Genomic DNA, 21,083 nt, shown 5'->3' with positions numbered 1-21,083 from the left:
ATGAAAAGAAGTATTATAAAAGAAAAAGCTGAATATTTCATAATGGTAAGTTCTAATCTACCAGGAATACATGACAATTCTAAACTTATATACCCACACACACATAGGGCAAAAGTTGACAGAATTAAGAGGAGAAATAGACAAATTCATTACCAGAGTGGAAGATTTTAATATCACTGACATATTAGTCAATAAACAAGAATAGAAGATCTGAACAACGTAACTGATAAACTGGAAATAACTGAATCTGTTAAGCACTGAACACAACAGCAAAATGTATGTTCATGTACTTAAAGACTATTTAAGAAAACTGAACATGTGCAGGGCCAAAAGTCAACAAATTTCAAAAGATTAAAATTATAAAGTATGCTCTTTGATCACAGTAGAATAAATACAAATCAACATAAGATCAACATAAGGTCCTAGAAAATTCCTCTACCTGGAAACTAAGCAACAATTTCTTACTGAAAACCTACAAATGAACCTACATATGAATTTCTTACTGAAATTCTACATATGAAAATTATGGAACACAGCTACAGCCATAGATAAAGGACAATCACTAGCCCTAAATACATATATTACAACAGAAAAAGAGCTCAGCATCCATTAAGTTAGAAAAATTTTAAAGCAGCTAATTACCTAAAGGAAGCATAAGGAAGGCAATAAAAATAAAAGAAGAAACTCAAAGATAAGACAAACAAAACACAGAGGGACAAAGAAGCCAAAAGTAATTTCCTTGAAAAAATAGTAACATTGACAAAGGGCTAGCAAGACAGAGAGAGAGAGAACACAAGTGAGCACTAGGGCACACTCTCAAGTGTACAAGCGAGCACACAAATGGCAGACATCAGAAGTGAATAAAAGGACATCACTACAAGGATCTTAGGAAGACATGATGAACATTACACCAATAAATTTAAGATATGTGAGAAAGACAAATTCCCAGAAAGAAATTATTTAAAAATTGCTATAAGAAGAGATAGAGCAACTGAAAAATCCTATATATTTAAAGAAAATTCTCAAAATGAAAACTCTGGATCCATATGTCTTGAATAGTAAAGTCTAGTAAACATTTATGAAAATGCCAACCTTACATAAACTCTTCCACAAAATAGGAAAAGAAGAAAAATTCAACTATTATATAAGGCTTGAACTCATTAGTCATTAGGGAAATGCAAATTAAAGGTATAATGAGATAATACTGCATACCTACTACTACAATGGCTAAAATTTTTTGGAATTAAAAAAAAAAAACAAAAACAATAACCAACAATGACCACGTCAAATGCTGGCAAGGATGTGGAGCAACTGGAACTCTTACACATTACCGATGTGAAAAGACAAAGGAGGGGAGCGAAAGGGAAAGGAGGGAAGGGGAGAGGAGGAATCCAATTCCAGAGCCTGAATGCCCCACCACTGTTCCAAAGTGTGATGGCATCCTCTAAGCTACGTGGAAAATCACAGAGAGTACATTGCAACAACAAAGTAACCAACTTTACTAGAGAAGGCAGCAATTCAGCCAAAGCCTTGTCAAGTGATCACAGATGACTGTATACAAGATAATGTTAACGTATATAAACATATATACCTACTGAGGTGGCCATGTGAAAGAGCCAAGCAAAGGTTACTCATTCATATCACTTTCATATATCTAATCTTGATGGAGGCCAGTCTATTTATATAAAGTAGTTCTCACAGCCAGCACAGCATAGGGAAAACTCAGACTCAGAAGTCTGACACATTTGCGTTGATCCAGATCCAGCTATTTATAAAGCTATCAGCTCTAAGGCTGTGTGTATCTATAACCCATCAGAAACTCAGCTATCTTTTCTTAAAATGGGGAGTTAACAGTAAACATACACTAGGAGTCTAACAGAACCATAGTAGGTGGGAAAAAGCGTTAGTTCCCATTCCCTTCCAAAATCCTTGGTGGGAAGTCCTGTGCCTCCTCTCTGACTTGTACGAACTAGCTAATACAGCACAGCCATTAGGACTGAAAGATTTAAAGTCTCTCCTAGATCTCCTCCCAATAGCAACCAAGAGCTAACTGGCTTTAACGCCAACCAGAATTTAAAGAAATCAGCTACAAAATATACCATTCCATTTGTCTGTACTGGCTCTAGAACATACATGAACTTTACTGTTTATGTCAAGTTCTATATCCCAAGATACTCTCTTACCATTATCTAAGAATAACCTGCTAGACTTGAATCTGATGTTAAAACAATACAAAAAAATTTCAAATCTGAAATACTGCACATTGAAATCTGTTCGCCTCCTCTTTGGTGTATATACTAGAAGATGCCTAAAGCCTTATCATCAAGGCAAGAAACAATAATTTGAAATTTAGTCATTTTGTTCCACGATGCCAATTTCACCCCTGATCACCAGGGTGCAAAAGGCACCTAGACCATTTGGGGAAAGAGAGAGAGGTAAAATACCAGGTTTTGTAGCCCAGCTGCTCCAAACCTGGATGCGAGCAGGCGAGGGATGAAATCCTGCTGACTGATGTGCTACATCAATCAGGCTAATGAAATACTGACAGCCATATGGAGGTCGTACAAAGTGGCCAAAAACGACTTCACTTGCAATCCAGGACTTCATACACCCTGATCTTGTTGAAAATGATACTCTGTGTCCCCAAGAAATTCCCAGGTCAGAGCAATCATCAGGAGTACTTTTCACCACATTTCCATCCAAGAGTATAAAAAAAAAACATGCAGGGGAGTGGGGGGAAGATGATGGACGCAGTGCTTCACCATTCATTAGCAACCATATTTTTAATGGACTGAGGAAGCATCAGTACCACACAGGGCCAGGCAGGCTCCAGGCCTGTATTTATCTAATTTACCAGGGTAACTGCAAACTGCTTAGAATCTGTGCCTTTTTCATATCTGTGTCCAATGGGACTAACCCCCAGTAGGATTCAATAGCTATCTACCAAAGAAATGAATGTCCTTGCAGGCTGCTAACAGGCCACAACTCTGGACTGTTTTAAAACAATCCAAGTTGTTTCAAACAATACTGATGGCCCTCTAACTTCCTTTTAAACAATGAATAAATATTAAAATCCTGCAAAGATACCGCTCACTGCACTTCTGAATGGCACGACCTAGAAATCTGTGGAGGAAAACCATGCCCTTCTTCTATCAAAATTTATCTTCCCAAACAAACCTGTTAAGTCACGCTACCTCATTTGACAAGATAACCTATGGCAAAGGACTTTTTTTATTACCAAAAAGCACACATCTGAGGCTACGGCAGCAACAGGCTGCAGGCACAAGTCTGCACCCTCTTCTCCTGTAGGTAATTCCTGACTGTGGTTACCGTTAAACCATCTGTCCCTGTGTCGTGTAAAATTACACTCTGAGTCTTAGATTTATCTTCCTTTATCTCAGCCATGCATTACACATTGCTGGTCTACTTTCAAAAGCTGCAACACACAACTCCATTTTCTTATCCTGTACAACTGCCTTTGGAGCAAAAACAAAGCATGGATATTTCAAAAGATGACAGTTTAACAGGAAGGACAATAACACTTTTATAGTAAACCATATCTCTAGAGTGTGGTGTTCTATAAAAAAAAAAAGTTTAATAATGCTACCTACTGCTAAAGTCCAGGAAAAGCCCATGAGAATAGCGTCCCTCACTCCCGTAATACCGAGGCTGATGACCAGTTTAATTAGCTAAATGTAGTAGTGCTGAGCCAACTCTGTGCAGCGCCAAAGTTTGTGCAAAATAATGAAGGCAATGGTTTACTAAATTTAATAACCTGATGCATCTTATAAAAAATTAACTTTATGACAATATTTAAATTGAACCAGCTTAACTGCATGGAGGTGGCAAGACGGCGTCGAGAGGAATATTTAAAGCTAATAATATAAAGAAAAGGAAGGAGATACTGAAACCTTGTGACCAGCCAGGAAGGATGAGGTGCCTTCTTATACTGAGCAGCTAAGGGGAAAATGTGAAAACAACTGGGAAGCAAAAATCTACAAAGCGGGAGTCCAAGTTTGAGGAAGTATCCAAGGGATGCCTTCGGGGCCATGGGTGAGGCTGCTGATTGGTTTGCCCAGACAGGGAATACAGGGAGGAGTGGGTTTGCACCTGGTAGTGGATGGGGGTGGAGCAGGAGCCACACCCAACGAGACTGAGTGGTAGGCTGGATGGATGGGGATGGAGCCCCAGGTTTCCCAGGCACAGAGAACATCAGGGTGGGAACTCTGGGCCCCACAGTTAGTGACAAAGCTCCCTCTGAAGCAGGAGCTAATAACAAGGCTGTTTCTTTCTCCAGTGCTAGGAAGGTTCCTTTTGGTTTGAGTTTTTTAATTTTCTCCATATTGTGGATTTACTTGGGCAGTGTCCCCATTTACTGTAAATTATGGTTTTAATTATCATTTTTATTAAGATGCCCAAAGGAGCTGGGGCTTCCAACAACAGTAATTTCTAATGGTTGTTATTATTAATTTATAATTGTGAAGCACTGGAGACAAATGTTACTTGTAACTGTACACAATGAAAAGGCCACAGAGACGGTGATTCCTCCCCTCTGCACCATCCCCCCTCGGCCCCCAGAACAAACCATGAAAGCAATCCGGACAAACCAATCAAGTTGTGCAGTCTCCCAGTACAAGGCATCTCTCCCCATCCCTGGAGATCTGCCGTCACGTACAGAGCAAGAAGGTGAGCCTAATATCTTTCACCCTAAGTTAGATTTGGGGGCGATTCAAATTTGGGAACAATGTTTATGTTAATAAGCCACTAGCTTTAAGAATTCAAGTATCTCCTACATTCTCCTATACGTTTTACAAACTGATCTGATTAACGTAAATGAAGTTATGATGATATGACATTGACCATGATACGGAAATCCAACTCTCCCAGGACATTTCAGATGAAGTTCTAGGACGCGCAGTCACTATAACTCTAAGATCAATACCACAAATGCAGTAAACAGATAATCCAAAGGGTCAGAAGTCATGCTCACTGAACACCAACCACACATTCTAACTCTTAAGAAGTTGCAAAACTACACACATCCCTCCAGAAGAAGGTAAGTCACAACCAGCCCTGCTTTTAAGTGTATGCATTACATACAGCTAGGGACAAGTATCACACAGCAGCTCCTCCAGACCCCTCACAACAGAAATAAGATCCTGAGCATAAATATTTACCAAAGAACGATGCCAATTCAAGAGATGAGAATAGACAAGCAGGAATTGGCCAGTTCACTTGGAATTTTTTTTTTTTTGAAACATCAACAGGCTGCATTTACACACCGTCATAATGTGGACGCCGTCATGTTTTGGAAGCTCTATTTTAAATTCCCAGTGACTGCCCGGGATCTCCCAAGAGGCAAGACTGACCCCAGGCTGCCTATGAGTGCTGCCACTGAGCTGGTGAATAAGTTCTCATCTGACCTGCCAGTAACAGTCCAGATTCTGGAGTGTCAGGAATCATACTGAGGAAAGGGCCCAAAGATTACAGTTAACATGGTCCTAGGCAGCCCAGCGAAGACAGATTCTGTAAGGGCAACTGAATTGGACAGTGTCCATGTGGGTAAGGGTGTGGGGGGAAAAGGCAGCCTCATAGATCAACAGTAGGGCAGGGAGCAGGGATGGAATGTAAAATGGCTCAATACCTTTGGGGGCAATTGGACTATACCTGCGAATATGCCCTTTCACCTAACTGTTCAATATCCAGAAATGTAACCTGTAAATGTACTTGCCCACCTGAGTGAAAATGTGGGAGGAATAGTCAATCAGCAGTGTGTGTTAACAGCCAAAAACCTGGAATCAAGCTAAACTTCCATCAATTAGGTTAAATGACATGGCACACACACAACATAACCAGGTGAAATGAGATGGAAAGACAAGTAAACGTCCATGTTTTGTCATTAAGGGAAAAAGAAATCAAAGTACAGACAGGCAGACAGGTACGATCCCCCTAGTGAAACAAAAACTGGGGGCGTGTGCACTTAAATATGCAGTCACATTGATTATTTCTGCAGAAAAGCTACCATTCATTGGTCAGGGGGCAAGGAAGACTCATTTTGCATTTGATAACATTTATGCTACTTCCATTTTCAACATGTCTGTATGCCTGTTAGGGTAAGAACCAAAACACAAAAAACTGAATGCTACCCAGCTGATCATTTCTTAAGCCTATTTTATAAACATTAACATAGAGAAATCAAGGCAAGTGAGAAACGAAAAAGAAAAACCTACTCCAGTTGCCAACAATATGATTTCCGAGCATCTAGACTGTCAGCAAAGACTGCAGACAAAAGATGAGAAGAGGGCCTGGGTGGGGGGGGGGTGTTACGATGCGCTGGGCACTGGGCCAGGGGCCTTATGAGATACATCATCTAATCAAAGGTTCACTTCACAAAAAACCTGTGAGGTGTCACTGTCATCATCTCGTAGATGAGGAAACCAACAGTCCCAGAAGTTAAGGCACTCACAAGATCAGAGAGCAAAAGTGGAGAAGGATTCCCTGGTGGTGTGGCCTCAAAGCAGGTGGGCCCTGAAATCACGACACTCACTGCACGAGGTTAAAGGCACAGACCAGGAGCTCCTTGAGGGCAGGAAAAACCAACTTGGAGCACCGCTCACCAGCCCGTCTGCCTGCTAACTATGTCTGGTAAATACGACTTACAGAATAAGATATATATTCCCCGTGGCTATTATGAGGTATGTTTACGTTTTTAACATCTGCATAATGTAAGCTAAACTAAGCAGTTGTCCTTCTGAAAGAGACAGAAATGGTCCAGATGCCATGGGCCTCAATGTCACCAGCCTACTCACCACCGCTTATTTCTTTTCTGTTTCATCGCATCGTGTTGAGGCAAAAATTTAGGCCTCGTCAGCTACTTTATTAAATAAACGTACTTACTTTATGGAATCTGTCCCCAAACTGTGAGGCATTATCAAATTATCTTCTCTCTTATTTAATATTTCATCACAGGGCCCAGAATTAACACCATCCTTTGCTTTCACACACATTTCTCTGCATAAGGCCTATGAGACGGGAAAACTAATCCACAGAAATCAAGTTTCTCTCCACGTTCTCCAAGGTCAATAACTTAAAAGTACGGACTTAATTTAACCTTCCCTCTATCCTTTCAACCACTTAGCTGTTTTACAAGGGACGATCTTCACACGATGGCTGTTGTAAGTTATGCTCACATTTTCTTCCTCATTTTTAAAAGGCTTCAGTGCCAGACTTTAAAGGACTATCCTTACGAAAGTCAAACATACAGACCACACCCTCGCGCCCCATAAGAAGACAGCAACGCCAGGCTGGATTTCTTAACAAAGTACACGGCACTTTTACAAACTTGGCCCAGGTCCTTAGGAAGAAAAACAAAAACAGGATAAAAGAGAAGAAGGGAAAAAAAAAACGCTTCCCAATAAAAAGACAAACAAGCAAAAAAACTTTCAAGTCCAGCTTACTAGGTTACCGGACGTAGAGACCACCACATATGCGAAAGCTCTCAGCGAGATAAAGTCGCTTTCACTCGCTGCCATTAACACGGGACAGAACACACTGGCTCTGTAATTCCACGCCCAGCGTATGCTGCTTGGCTCAAATTATGCTCCTCGGAAGACAAGTCTTTTTCTGTAACTAACAAATCTCTCTCACACACACACACACACACACACACACTATGGTGTCACCTTTTATAATTCTGCACTCACAGCAGCATCTACGAAGACAAACCAAGTGTTTCTATGTGGCTACAAGTGGAAAGGTTTTGCCCTGAAGTTTGGCCTTCTTTACTTTGATGGATGAATTTACAGCCACATCAAGAGGAGAGGAGGACTCAGCTCTGAATTCGCAAGCATGCTTGTATTATATTACCGAGCGCCTCGTTGTTTTCACAGCTGGGCCAGGATTTCCTTTCAGGACGGCAGCCGCTGTTACTCTGCCGTCTGCTCAAGAAAAGGTTCTTTATGGTTTAGAGCAAACGGGGCGGCCGTGGAGGTTCTGTACCTGCACTTGTCCAAAAAGAGACCCTTTTCTTTCACTTTCTTAACGACCAAGTGGCCATGATCAGCCCGACTCCCGACATATTTTCCACTCCTGTCAATTAAGAAGTGATCTGGATAGAATTGTTAAAAAACAGAACACAAAAAAAACCCTCCACTCCATTGAGAGCTTCCAGAAAGGCAAAGCCTGCTCCCTTCCACATCTCCACTGTGGCAATGTAACTACTTTCCTAGTTCTAGCCTTTCTACTTTTAAAAATTCCTGATGGACCTTGGCTCTCACCTTCAAAAAAAAAAAGTGGTATAGGACTTCGCCTCCTGCAAAGATTAAATTCTTTACGCTCCCAAAGTCATACGGAAGTGCCCAAAACACCATGCTGGGAAAATCCAGCACTTTTCTGAGGCTCATTTAAAAAGGGCCCAAACTGACTTTTCATTTATGCTCCAACACATGTAATTTTTTAAAGTGCAACTTCTTAGAGGTACAACTTAAATTTGGTCATCAAAGCTAGGTGTGCGGAGAGAGGATTCCATTAACTTTGTGCTCTCCGGGTCCATCGGGATCTGTCCTGAAATTGGTGACTCCTACAAAACCCTCTTACGTGGAAGCAAAATCTGTACATGGACATTTACTGAGATTAGTTAAGAAGTGGTAAGTACTGAAAAGATACAAGGAGACAAAACATACAGCACTTTAAAGCAAACTGAGTTTAATGCAAAAACACTTCATTGAAGGGTAACCCTTACCTTGTAGTCATTAAGAAAAAAGGATCCCTAATAATCTCCATAACCAGACCCCCCATGACACCCATAATACAATCACTTTTTTTAAGTTTTATGACATCTCAGCATGGACGGGCTGTGCATGCTTCTGTTGTTGTTTTGCTTTTTCACAACACAAACGCTGACAGCATCTCAATTCAGCTTGAAAATAGCAACAACAAAAAAGGAAGTTTTGCTTCAGGTGAGTCCTCCCTCAATAGTTAGTCGGTCCACAATGATGCGGGGTGGAAGCTACTGGCAACACAGGCTCTCAGAAGAGGAAGTAAACAAAACCCTTCACTTCCTTTCACAAGCCAAGGTGCCCAGAACTAAGCACAGAGACTCATGACGGGTCTGATGCTTACAATTTGGTGCAACATACTCAGTGGTTATGATGCCTCGGTCCCCAGGGGACATATAAGTTGTAAGATTCTCCATCCCTTTTTAAGCTAAGAAGATCTGCCGCAACAAAATCAGACTCGCTGGAAGTAGGGGAAGGAGTTTTTCATTTTCAGGCTGATAGCATGTTCTTGTGGCATACCATGATGAGGGACTGGCAAAACACACCGATTCTGAAATCTACACCTCTCAGGGAACATGTCATCTCACCATCGGCCGTGATCAGGCACCTGCTTGGCATGAAGGGCAAAGATGCTTGGAATGCCTTCCAGCTGGGGCGGATTCTGCCCGACTCCTGGAGGCACTGCCGGCTGCAGGTTTGTGTTTGGCTCCCCACTGCAGCTGTGGCCTCTGGGCCAAGAGGGTCATGGTAGGAGTCCCCACACAGGTCATGTGCAGGGTTAGGGATTAAGCTTAACTTTAATTCAAAGACGAATGAGTGCTCTCTGAGTCGGAGAAAGGCATTCGAGCCCTAACAGAGGATTCAGGCTTGCACAGAGCCTCTGTTCAAACTGCCAGCACTGGGAGCTGATGGATCTGGGGAGGTTTCCCTCCCAGATCACAGAGCGTGAGGGAGCATGCTCAGCTCAGTTTTTCACTTGGCTCAAATACGCAGCCTGCCCCTGAAACATATAATGTTTGGGGCTTTGGGGGGGGGGTTGTTAGGCTTATTTATTTATTTTTAATTTTTTTTAATGGAGGTACTGGGGATTAAACCCAGGACCTTGTGCATGCTAAGCACACACTCTACCACTGAGCTCTGCTGCATATAATGTTTTAGAGGTTCTATAAGGCAACATGGAGTAGATTTTCTTCAGTGCTTTGAGACATACAGAATAGGAAATAAACATGTAATCAAAGAATTTCTTGGAGGAAAAACATATGAGGGGCCATACTGGTTGTCAGAGGCCAAACTTTTCCCTTAAAATTCGTATGTGGAGGCCTAACTCCTGATGCAACTGTATTAGGACAGTGGGTCTTTAAGGAGGTGATTAAGGTTAAATGAGGTCATGAGGGTGGGGCCCTAATCCGATAGGACTTATGTTCTTCTAAGAAGAGACACGCCAGGGATGTGTGCCTACAGAGCAAAGAGCATGTGAGCACATGGCAAAGACAGAGGCCTCGGGAGAAACCAACCCTGCTGACCCTTGATCCCGGACTTACTGCCTTCACAGTCCTGAGAACTAAATTTCTGTTGTTTAAGCCACCCATCCATGGTGTTCTGTTGTAGCAACCCAGCAGAATGACACACTGGTGCTTTCGACCAGATCAGCTTGGTCTAAAAGGAGAAAAGGCAGTGTCCCCTCAGCTTGCTGGCCTCAACCACCAGGAAGTAAGATCAAAGTATTTACATCATCCCTGCATGAGGCCAGTAACTGAGGTGGAGACTTCTGTTTGCATTCTAACTTCTTCTCCCAAGAGTTTCTCTTAAGAAAATTGAGAAAGAAAGAAAAAGGAAGGGAGGGAAGGAAGGAGGAAGGAAAGAAAGAGAGAGAGAGAGAGGAAGAGAGAGATCCAGTTCCCTGCTACTCTAAAAGTGGTACCTGGACCACTGACCGCAGTGGCATCACCTGGGAACTTGTTAGAGATGCACATTCTCAGGCCCTGCCCTGCCCCCCGCCCCCGCCCACCCCAACCTGCTGAATCAGAGATGCTGGGTGGGGCCCAGCACTCTGCGTTCTAACAAGCCCTCAGGGGTGTCATGCTTATTCAAAGTGAAGATTCTCTGGTCTTGTTAATGCCCAGGAGTGACCTTCTCCAACAACACACACAGTCTAGCGCTTCATATGCATACACTCTTTGTCCACCTGTCCCATTTACCCTCAACTCCACGTACTCCATCCTGTTATCCCTACTGTACAGACAAGGAAGCTGAGGCTCAGGAAAAGGTGAAGTCAAACAGTACATGGAAGGGTAACGACTGGACACCAGGATCTGATGCCTCGCAAACCCCTTACAGCCTCCTGCTTGGGACATTAGTCACTTTCTCCCTGTGGGCTCTCCCTAACATCATCCTGTAAGGGCTACTCTTAGGAGTCAGACAGACCTGAGTTAGCATCCTGCCTCTGCCACTCTCTGGTAAGTTCTGCGCCTTGAGAAGGATGCTGCGTGTTCTGGGTTGAATTCTGTCTCCCACCTCAAAATTCTTATGAAGTCCTAAGCCTTCAGAACGTGACCTTATTTGGAGGCAGAGTCTTTGCAAGAAGTTAAAGTGGGGTCACCGGGGTGAGCCCTAATACAGTATGACTGGGGTCCTTATATAAACAGGGGAAATCCAGACATGGAATACACAGAGGGAGCACACCATGTGAACATGGACATGATCATCTTCAGGCCAAGGAGGGAGGCGTGGATCAGACCCTTCCCTCACAGCCCTCAGAAGAAACCAACCCTGCAAACACCAAGATCTCAGACCTCTAGGCTCCGAGCTGTGAAACAATACACCTCCGCTGTTTAAGCCACCCAACCTGGGGTACTTTGTTACAGCAGCCCCGAGAAACCAACACACACAACTTCTGTGGATGTCAGTTTCTTCATCTGTAAGGGGGAATATTAACAAAACGTATTCTGAAAAGGCTATTAGGAAAATCAAATGAAATAACTAAGCTACGCTCTTGGCAAGTAGCAAGTTTTCAATTCATTAGGCTTTTTATTAATACAACATTTGCTAAAATGTTCTCCGTGTGATTTACATCTCAGACTCTCCTATGGAAATCTATACTCTGTGCAGGGCACTGAACAGAATAAAGGAATCTTTGCTTCTCTAGTGGCTGTGCTACTCAACAACTAATCACTAGTGCACCAACTCCTCCCAAAAAGTCTTTAAAGCGCTGTACAATAAACACTAACATGCAACATAGAAATTAAAAATAACATGAAAATTGGTGGTTGCCTGCGGCAAGGTAGGGGGAGCCTGATAAACTGCCTGGGGCAAAGAATCAGGAGGGAAATTTCTATGGAGATGTAAGTATTTTCTATGTTGGTTGGGGGAATGGTTTACGTGGTGTACACATTTGTCAAAAGTCATGCATGTGAAGAACTAAAATGTGTGAGTTTTATTATACGTAATTTATACTTGAAAAAAGTTACTTTAAGGAAAAAACGGGAAAATGTGTACCTATATTAAGAAAAATAAGTTTTTTGATCCACCGGCAATCTGAGGTAAGCTAGTTTCTTACTTGAGCATTTAAATGTTCCTTCTGAGCTTCCTGGCAACCCAGGTACAGAAAGGAAATAGAAGACTTTACAGTGCCCTCTTTATTAAATGAAAAAGAGCAGACCAATTCTTTAGGAAAGAGGCGCTTTTTTCCTTAACAACTCTGAAATTCTATCAGAGGAATCTCCATAAGAGAAACAGAGGTGAAAAGAATAAACCAGGGGTTGGCAAACATTTTCTGAACAGGCCCAGATAGTAGATATTTGGGGCTTTGCAAGCCATATGGTCTGTCACAGCTACTCAATTCTGCTGTTGTAGACATGAACGCAACCACAAATAATAAGTAAATGAGTGAATGTTGCTATGTCCCAATAAAACTTTATATACAAAACTAGGCGGGGGAGGGCTGGATTTGGTCCATGCACCATAGTTTGCTGACCCCTGAAACAGAAAATGCACTTTTAACATTCAATTCTAAGCTGACCTGAAACCAAACAAGAACAAAGTATGGGAGGACATGAAGGTGACCTTGACCTGCAGATTTTCTATGAAAGAAAATGTTAATAATTACAACAGCCAAGTTCAGAACCCATGTGGATAACAACCACAGAGAACGTCATTTCAGACAGTGTACGAGATTCTATAAAAACATCTATGAAGACAATCTCTTTAAACAAATATAAAACAAACTTTCTAAGTATTCAATATGCATGAAAATCTTATTACACTGTTCGTTTCACTCTGAATTTCATTCAACTTACTGTAACTGCAATGGCTTTCCACTGCAAAGTAGGATGTTTAACTATAAACTGCATCCTACCTCTCCCTTTGTGTGTAAAATTGACAAATGTGTTGTTTTTGGATTCCAGAATTCTGGAGGAAGCCAACCTAAATGAATTAAGATGACTAATGTGTTGATTCTGTTTCCAATCCAACAAAATGTTAATGTAAGAACCCATGTCATATGATGCTCTGTGTTTCAGTTCAAATTTAACATCAAATATTGAATAAGGCAGTTTCTAAGTAAATTACTAAGCTAAAAATATTCCTTCAGCGTAGCAAGAACTCCATCTTGCTTAAATAAATGGAAATTTGAACATCTTTGCTCAGATCAGTCTAAGTAAGAAATTAGAAAAATGCAAACCTCCATTACAGTCAACAATATTGATTTCATCTTTCCGTGGAAAGTAGCACAAAATTGTGTAACAAGGAAAAGGATTTGTTTAAAGTGATTCACCCATAATCGTGACGTCAAGCAACGTCTTACATGCAACAAACACTTGGGCAAAATGATATTTTTCTGGTGTGCCAAGTAATCAATCACACCCAAGGTGAATGATCACCAAGACTCTAGGAATACAGCTGTGCAAATGACAACACACACGTCTTTGAACATCAGCTACTACAGGATATCCGGCATTCCTCGTTCTTCTGTAGCATGAAACTATTCTTAACAAATGTTTTCATTGCATTCACTTAACGTGCGGAGGAGGAGTTCCTGTGGCTGTAACACACTGCTACACAGTTTTGTTTTAAGTAAACTAACATTACTTTTTCACCACTTAATACCTGAATAATTTTTATTCCCACAGAGGCAATAACTATGATACATTTAAAAGCTGTTGGAAGCATTGCAAGGCCTGAATTCAATTCCATAAACATTTACCATGTATCTGCCACGAATAAGATGCTACATGTCAGGTCTTGCATGTTCAGCTAATTCTAATATCAAATCTTTCCAGTTTGCTAAAATCAATTACATTTACTGACCATTGAAAGAGGAATTTTAATAATTATCTTCAGTGTGAAAGTCAAATCTAGGAAGCGATTATAAAAAAGAAGGAAATCAATCATTAGTGGGGTCCCATCTTTCAAAAAAAAAAAGAAATTTAAAATTTTATAAGGAAAAATTTAGAAATCCAGGATCTAGAAATGGAAACTACATAAAATATATGTATTTTGCCCCTAGGTTTTAGATTCAACTATGACAGGCTGTCAGTAACTGAATTTTTTTTTTCATTTCCTGCCAGTTATTTAGGAAATTTCCATTGTTTAGCAAAGAGTAATTCTGAAATCAATAATACTTCATTAATTACATGCTGATAAATTTCTATCAGAAAAGCAACCATTACAAGAAAAAGTTAAACTTCTGTAGGCAAAATTTTATTTGTAATTCTACTCAATTCGAATTTTTTTAACAAATAAAAGCACTCTCAAGCAAGTATGTACATTTAACTGCTACTGATGATTATAATTCCTGAAAACTAACAGAACTTCTTAATTCAGGGTCCATGGACTATCCTTCCCTGCCCCGAAACCTGCACAGAAATGTCAGGCTATGAATACACTGATGTTCCCCCATGGAAAGAGGCCAGAGGTCCCACGACATTCTCAAAGGAATATAAGGTGCAAAAAAAAAAAAAAAAAAAAAGGTTAAAATCCAATAGCCTGGAAACACGTGGGGGATTTTTTAAGCAGAAAGCTGTGAAAACATTTAGTTTGCTCCTCTCAAAGACAAACAGAAAGTACTTGACAAAGCACACAGAGTCTCAGAACAAGTCCATCCACACAATCCGACCATCTTGGCATTAGAAGGAGACCTTAACCATTACGAACCCAAAGCCCTGCCTGGCATTTAAACCTCCCGTGTAACATCATCAGCAAGCAGACACCCAGCCCACGCTTCACCACCTCTGTGACCGCGAACTCATTTGCTCAGGGCAGCCTGTTCCGCTTCTGGAAAGGAGGCAATTCCCTGCTTGGTTCCTAACAGGAGATAAAAACAAGACAAGAGAACAACTACTGCGGAAGATCGTTCACCAGGAGAAGTAAGTTCCACAGGGGCAGGAATGTTCTGTTCACTGCTATATCCCCAGGTCCTAGAATGGTACCGAGTACACAGGAGGCGCTCATTAAGTGTTTGTTAAAAGAATGGCTTGTTGAATGACTGACATTCGTCTGGGTAGCATCAATGATAGCAAGCAATACCACTTGTACAGCACGGTTCCCATAGTCTGAATTATGTCACTCCAAAAAAAGAAAAGTGGGGGGAAAAAAAGGTACGTTGAATTCCTAACCCCCAGAATCTCAGGATGTGCCTTTATTTGAAAATGATGTTTACAGAGGTAATCAAGTCAAAATTAGATCATTAGTGTGGGCTCCCTTCCAATCTGATTGGTGTCCCTCTAAAAAGGAGACAGAGATAGATGGAGGGCAGGTGATGTGAAGAGACACAAGGAGAGCACCGTGTGGAGACGGAGCAGGAGACTGGAATTCTGCTGTCACAAACCTGGGCCCATGGGAAACTAGAAGAGGCAAGGAAGGACCCTCCCCTACAGGTTTCAAGGGTAATGTGGCCCTGCCAACACCTTGCCTTTACACTGCTAGCCTCCAGAACTTGGCCAGTGGTAAATTTCGGTTCTTTCCACCACCCAGTTTGTGGTTATTTGTTCGTGCAGCCTGGGCAGATTGATACAATAGTGGATGAGGTTAGAGCCCCAGAATTCATCCCCAACTGGGACTGATTTATATTCCTGACAGAGAGTCTTTTAACCATTTAGGGGCCCCTGTGATGGACCGTTCGTATCAAGGCATAAGGGACCTGAGTACAGTGCCAGGGACTGCCCTGGGCACCTCTCATACCCACTTCCACTCTCCCAGTCCATCTCACTCCGGTTACTGCTGCAGCCCCCATTCCATGCCGCGGTCAGCCAGCCTCCCTGGGGGCTGCACTAAATATCTCCACTTTCCTTCAGTGGGGCATTTCCGACACCGCAGCATGGCATGCCCACAGAAACCTGCCCATCCAAGCGCAACCCCAAAGGGTGGGGCATTAGTACCTGTGGGGCTACCCTGATCTAATGGGGATGGGTGCCAATGGCTAAAGACGTTCCCCTCTCATTCTGCAGGCAGGCAGCCCAGGGACGCATTTCTCAAGTCTCCTCCGAAAGCCCCTTAGACTGTGCACTAGTGGTCCATGGCACTGCCCAACTCAGTTACAGATCACCTCACTGTCTAACCCTCCCTCCTTGTTCAATCCTCCATCCCTCACTCATGCTGAGATCACATCCCAACTTACCTACAAATAAGCCTTTGTTTCAGTTGCTGCTTTGCAGGGAAACCCAAGTTAAGACAAAAACCCTTTAAAACATTCTCAATACAGAGAACAATCTTATGAGCTCAGTTTTTACAAAACTTGCATCGTTATAAAAGATTCCCCCCACTCTACTCCCCTGAACACTGCTTCCTTGTAGATTTCAGTCCATTGGTCCTGCTCCCGTCCCTTGAAGGAAGCCAGGTCCATCTCTCTCCTGCATAACTTTTCCAAGAACTGAAGTATGTCGACCTTCCCTTCCACCAGTTTACTAAAAAGTGCTCCTAGGACGTGATTCGATGACTTTGCCAGCCCTTAGCTTGCTCATGCTCTGTCCAGAAACGAACACAATACTCTAGATGTAGTCTGATCACTTGCACTGTTTACCTTTCTTTATCAAAAAAAAAAAAGCTTCAACAAACCAAAGGTATAAAAAGATTACTACCTGCATCAGAGGCTTTATTGGGGCGAATGTTAAAGGTTGCAAGAAACGTTGCCAGGTGGAAAATTTTTGAGCAGCTGTAGGTAACAGAGATGCCAAATGACGACGGCAATTCAGAAGCCCTGTCTTCAACACGTGCCGCCTTTCACATCAGTGGAGGGCACATTAAGCACTTCACTGTGCTCCCCTGCAGCGTGGAGCACATGGTCCCTGCAAGCTTGATCACGGTCTAGGCAGCTGGGTGATTGCTACTGAAGGCAGGCAGCTGCCTGCTGACTGCTCAGAGTGGGCGCCCCCAAATGTGTTTTACTATCAGATGGGGGAAAAAAGGATGCAACCATTTTTTTAAATACCCAGTGAAGAGGTAACAGATTCTTCTACCTTGATTTCTTGGAAAAGTTCAATTAAACCCAGAGACATGTACTCTTTTTTTTTTTTTTTAACTTTTCCTTGTTCTCCTGTGACCAAGGCAGGAAGACTGACACCCATAAGGAATTTACCCTTGGGCTGTACTTAAGAGTAAGGGCCAGATTCAGGATTCAGGCATATCCTCCTTTCCCCTTTGGTGTTTCCATCCTTACGGTGAGCTCGCCCTATCACACTCGCCCTAAATGCTCAACTGATTCCAATCAAGCATTATGAAAAATAAAACAAATTAGTTGCGTGCTGTGAACATTCAGTGGCAATACAATAGCATGGTTCTCAATGAGTAAATTTAGTAAAATTTTAAAAGAATACTTTGTCAAAGACAAAATAATTAAAAAGCCTCCTCTGCTGTCAACAAAACTGGGTTGGCTCCCTCGGTGTAATCAGATGGGGTGGTGTGGCTGTGTGATACTCTGCAATTCTTCTCCAGCAAGCACTACTAGCAGCATCTCTGCAGATGGTGGAGACAGCCATTCAGACGGTCGGCCAACAACCATCTTCCAGACAACTTCCATCCTCGCCGCCACTGGGAAAGAACTGCCCCCTCCCTTGAGCGAGGCGCACTCTCCCGGTACCAATGGATCGCTGACCTGCTCCAAGCTTTTCACCATGTTCACACGCTAGGGAAGAGGTTTAGGTTTGAACTAAATAGATATGGAAAAAGTGTGGATTTTTGTAAATCCACGGCTTTCTAAAACTCCCTTCTGCTCTTCACTGGCAGTCGTGTACACTGCCAAGGGCAGTCGAATAAAATCGGCAAGTATTCATCGAATGCCCAGTGTGGAACAGAGACTGTGATGAGTGAAGCCGTCCCTCAGCAGGCTGGTTCATGAATTTAAAACTCAAGGGAGTTTTCCTCCCTATTTCATACAAGGGTGCACCTTAAACTGGTCCCTCTTCACCTCTTAAGAAAAAAACATATTTCTCTCTGTGCTGGCGTAGGTAGGAAAGTGCCTACAATAAACAGTTAAGAAAGTGAATTTAAAGCTGAGTTCTAGTAATAAAATGATAGATAAGGAAACTCACAGAGAACAATACAAGGTGACAGACATCGTGCTGGGGGCTCTCATTCTGTCTCACTGACGTCCTACGAGGCTGGTGTCATGGTGCCCCCTTCCCAGATGAGGAAACTGACACTCAGGGGTGAAGAACATGGGAGGAGGCCCCAGACTTGGCAGGATGGAAAGTATAGAAGCTAAAAGGAAAGGGGGGGGCTGTCTAATTATCTAAGAAAGAGGAAGGGCTCAAAATCCAAAATAAAAAAGAATATAAAAATGTATATGGATATGGATAACTAAATCACTATGCTGTACACCATAAATCAACACGACATTGTAAATCAACTAAACTTCGATAAAATAAATAAAACAAAGCTAGGTAGTGGAGCCCACCTTTGTTAACCCCTTCTTCCCCTCGCTCGCTATTTGGAAACCCAGGAGTGAGAGGTGGGCACGCCCAGCCTGGCCCCTCCTCTCCTCTTACAGAGAGAGCCACCCTGCTCTGCTCTGCTACTGTGGGCCTAAGGGGTGGGCTCTGCCCACAGGGTGGTCTGGGGGGGACCCAGCAATGACCCGCTCCCCTCCCTAACGCTGGTGCTCAGGACCAGAAAGCCCACCAGCCTCCAGGTGTAAACCAGGCTCTCCAAGGTCAGCTCCACTAGTCGTTAAGGTGATGTTTTCGCCCTCCGTTAGCCTTGCGGTTTGTCCTGCTTCTCAAGGAGCTCACAACATGGAGAAGGGGAAATGTGTTATCTGCTGGACCCTCCAAGCCCCAGCACCTCCTTCCCAGGGATCTGACAGAGCTGAGCTCGGATTCCTCTTGTTCCAGCCAAACGCTCTATGTACCTCGAGTCCCTGTAATTTCAGAAGAGTGTGGCGACACATTTCAAATCAGTTTGGAATTTATAAACAGTTGGGCTAGAACAGCACACTATAAGGTTCTGACCTCTAGACCCAAACGGTTCACAAGTCATGTGATCAAGGCTGCTCGTGTGAGGTCTAAAAAGAGCCGACACCCAAGTGTACGCTCAGGAGACGAGACCTGAAAGCGGGCCCCCCGCCTCCTGGGAGCCGAGTGAGCCTAAGTCTGAGTCTCTGCAACAAGGGAATCCCTTCTTTCGGCTATAGGTTGCTCCTTGTTTCACTGCATCACCGTAATTTTTAAAAAGCAGAGGCATATCATGAAATCCCATGCTTTGTAGAAGATTCCATTACAAGAGTAATCATTATTGAACCTTTTAGCCCAGATGTAATTTCTTACATGTTACAACAAGTTTGGCACGCATTGTGAATTTCAGCCAAGGTTGATAAAGTTCAATAACTTGGCTAACCAACCATGTGTACTACTCATTATAGAAGTAATAAATAGATTCATCAAAACGGACGTGAAAAAGCCGTAAGAAAATCAGGTGCCATTTCCAGCCTGCCGTCATAAAAGCACCTCTTGGACTTCAATATAATTTTATATACAGTTATCACACACCCCCCATCATTCAATACCAGGCACATATAAAACACTCATCTACCCGCGTCTGCACGGGGAATAAATTCCAGTTACAAAGGTGAATTCTCTACCCTAGAGATCTCCAGTCTCATAAATGCCCACGTGCTGGGAAGTTCAGCTCCTAAAAGAATTCACATCAAGGAGAATCAGACATGCCCACAAATGTCATTTTCCCTCCTATTATCTTTTCGGATCAGTTTCAGTGGAAGGTTTTCTCTTTTTTTTTTTTTTTTTAACTTTTTCCCCCAGTAATACGTTGTCTAATTATTCTTTCAGCTTCTTGATAATTGAAAAATTTAGCAGAAAGAAAAGGTCTGATTTACATCAGTGTCATGGATGGAAGAAAGAATCTCGGTTCACAGAATGGAAGAGACTGCTATGATCAAACGGACAGGAGTCGACAGAGCTGGCCCCTAGTATCTGAACACAATTAACATAATTTCCTTTATTGGGATAAGAAAACCTGAGACAGCCTAGGGGAAAATCCAAGCTCTCTCTCTACTGCGGTTCTATTCTGCGCTTCTAAGAGGAAACTCAAACACTGTTTTGGACGTTCATTTTCAAGGAAATGAAAGCCACCTGCCCCCTTTCAGAAAGAAGGCCTCCCCTACATCTGGTCAACCACGCTGGACCTGGCTAGTGTCCAGCTCTGGGCTGGACGTTTAAAGTCATGCTGCACATTTTAAACGCTGACCCGTCCCTCCTCATCCTCTGCTGGGAAAACGACTACTTCTGAGTCGCTGCACTTCCAGGAGGAGCTTGAGCAGAGAGTCTGAACCCTCTGTTTCTCAGCAGGGGCGGATCCTCATCCAGAGGGCAGTGGAGCTGGGTGGGCCTACACCGCAGGGTTTGCGCTCCCCAGCACTGGGGTGCTTCAGTATGTAGGCCACACCTCATCCCTCTATCTGCACATCACTCCCAGCTTCATCCCTCTGGCTGGGCCAGCGCCCTGTCTACCACCAGAAACTGTCTCCTGCTACAGTTCAACGCCTTCTTCTGAATTTTCTCTCTGGCAGACGACTCCACAGTCGGATCCTTGTGTGACAGTATTATAAATATCCTCATACTCTCCTGGTTCTTTTCACATCTACCGTGGAGAAAAAAACATGATCGAGCTTTCTAAAACCAAAGTTATGCTCCTCACAACAAGGAAGCTAGTCCCTGCTATTAATGACAAATGGCACCTAAATCACCATGACCTGAGCCAAATGACGTGATTTTTTTTTTTAACTCGGCATAAGTGGAACATCCCAACGGTGGAGTGCTTTATTTTCTCAGAAAGTTGGCAACTGCCAGACTCTTTTAAGAG

General features: G+C 42.8%; 1 protein-coding gene across 7 annotated transcripts in view; it reads right to left on the bottom strand.

Moving 5' to 3' along the window:
• Positions 1-21,083, bottom strand: part of WWOX (WW domain containing oxidoreductase) — an 897,467-nt gene that overhangs the window by 854,794 nt on the left and 21,590 nt on the right. The window lies entirely within an intron of this gene.

This window comes from Vicugna pacos, chromosome 9, assembly GCF_048564905.1.
Source record: "Vicugna pacos chromosome 9, VicPac4, whole genome shotgun sequence".
Classification (NCBI taxonomy): domain Eukaryota; kingdom Metazoa; phylum Chordata; class Mammalia; order Artiodactyla; family Camelidae; genus Vicugna; species Vicugna pacos.
The sequence above is the reverse complement of the archived record's forward strand: the minus strand, read 5'-3'. Positions and strand labels throughout refer to the sequence as shown.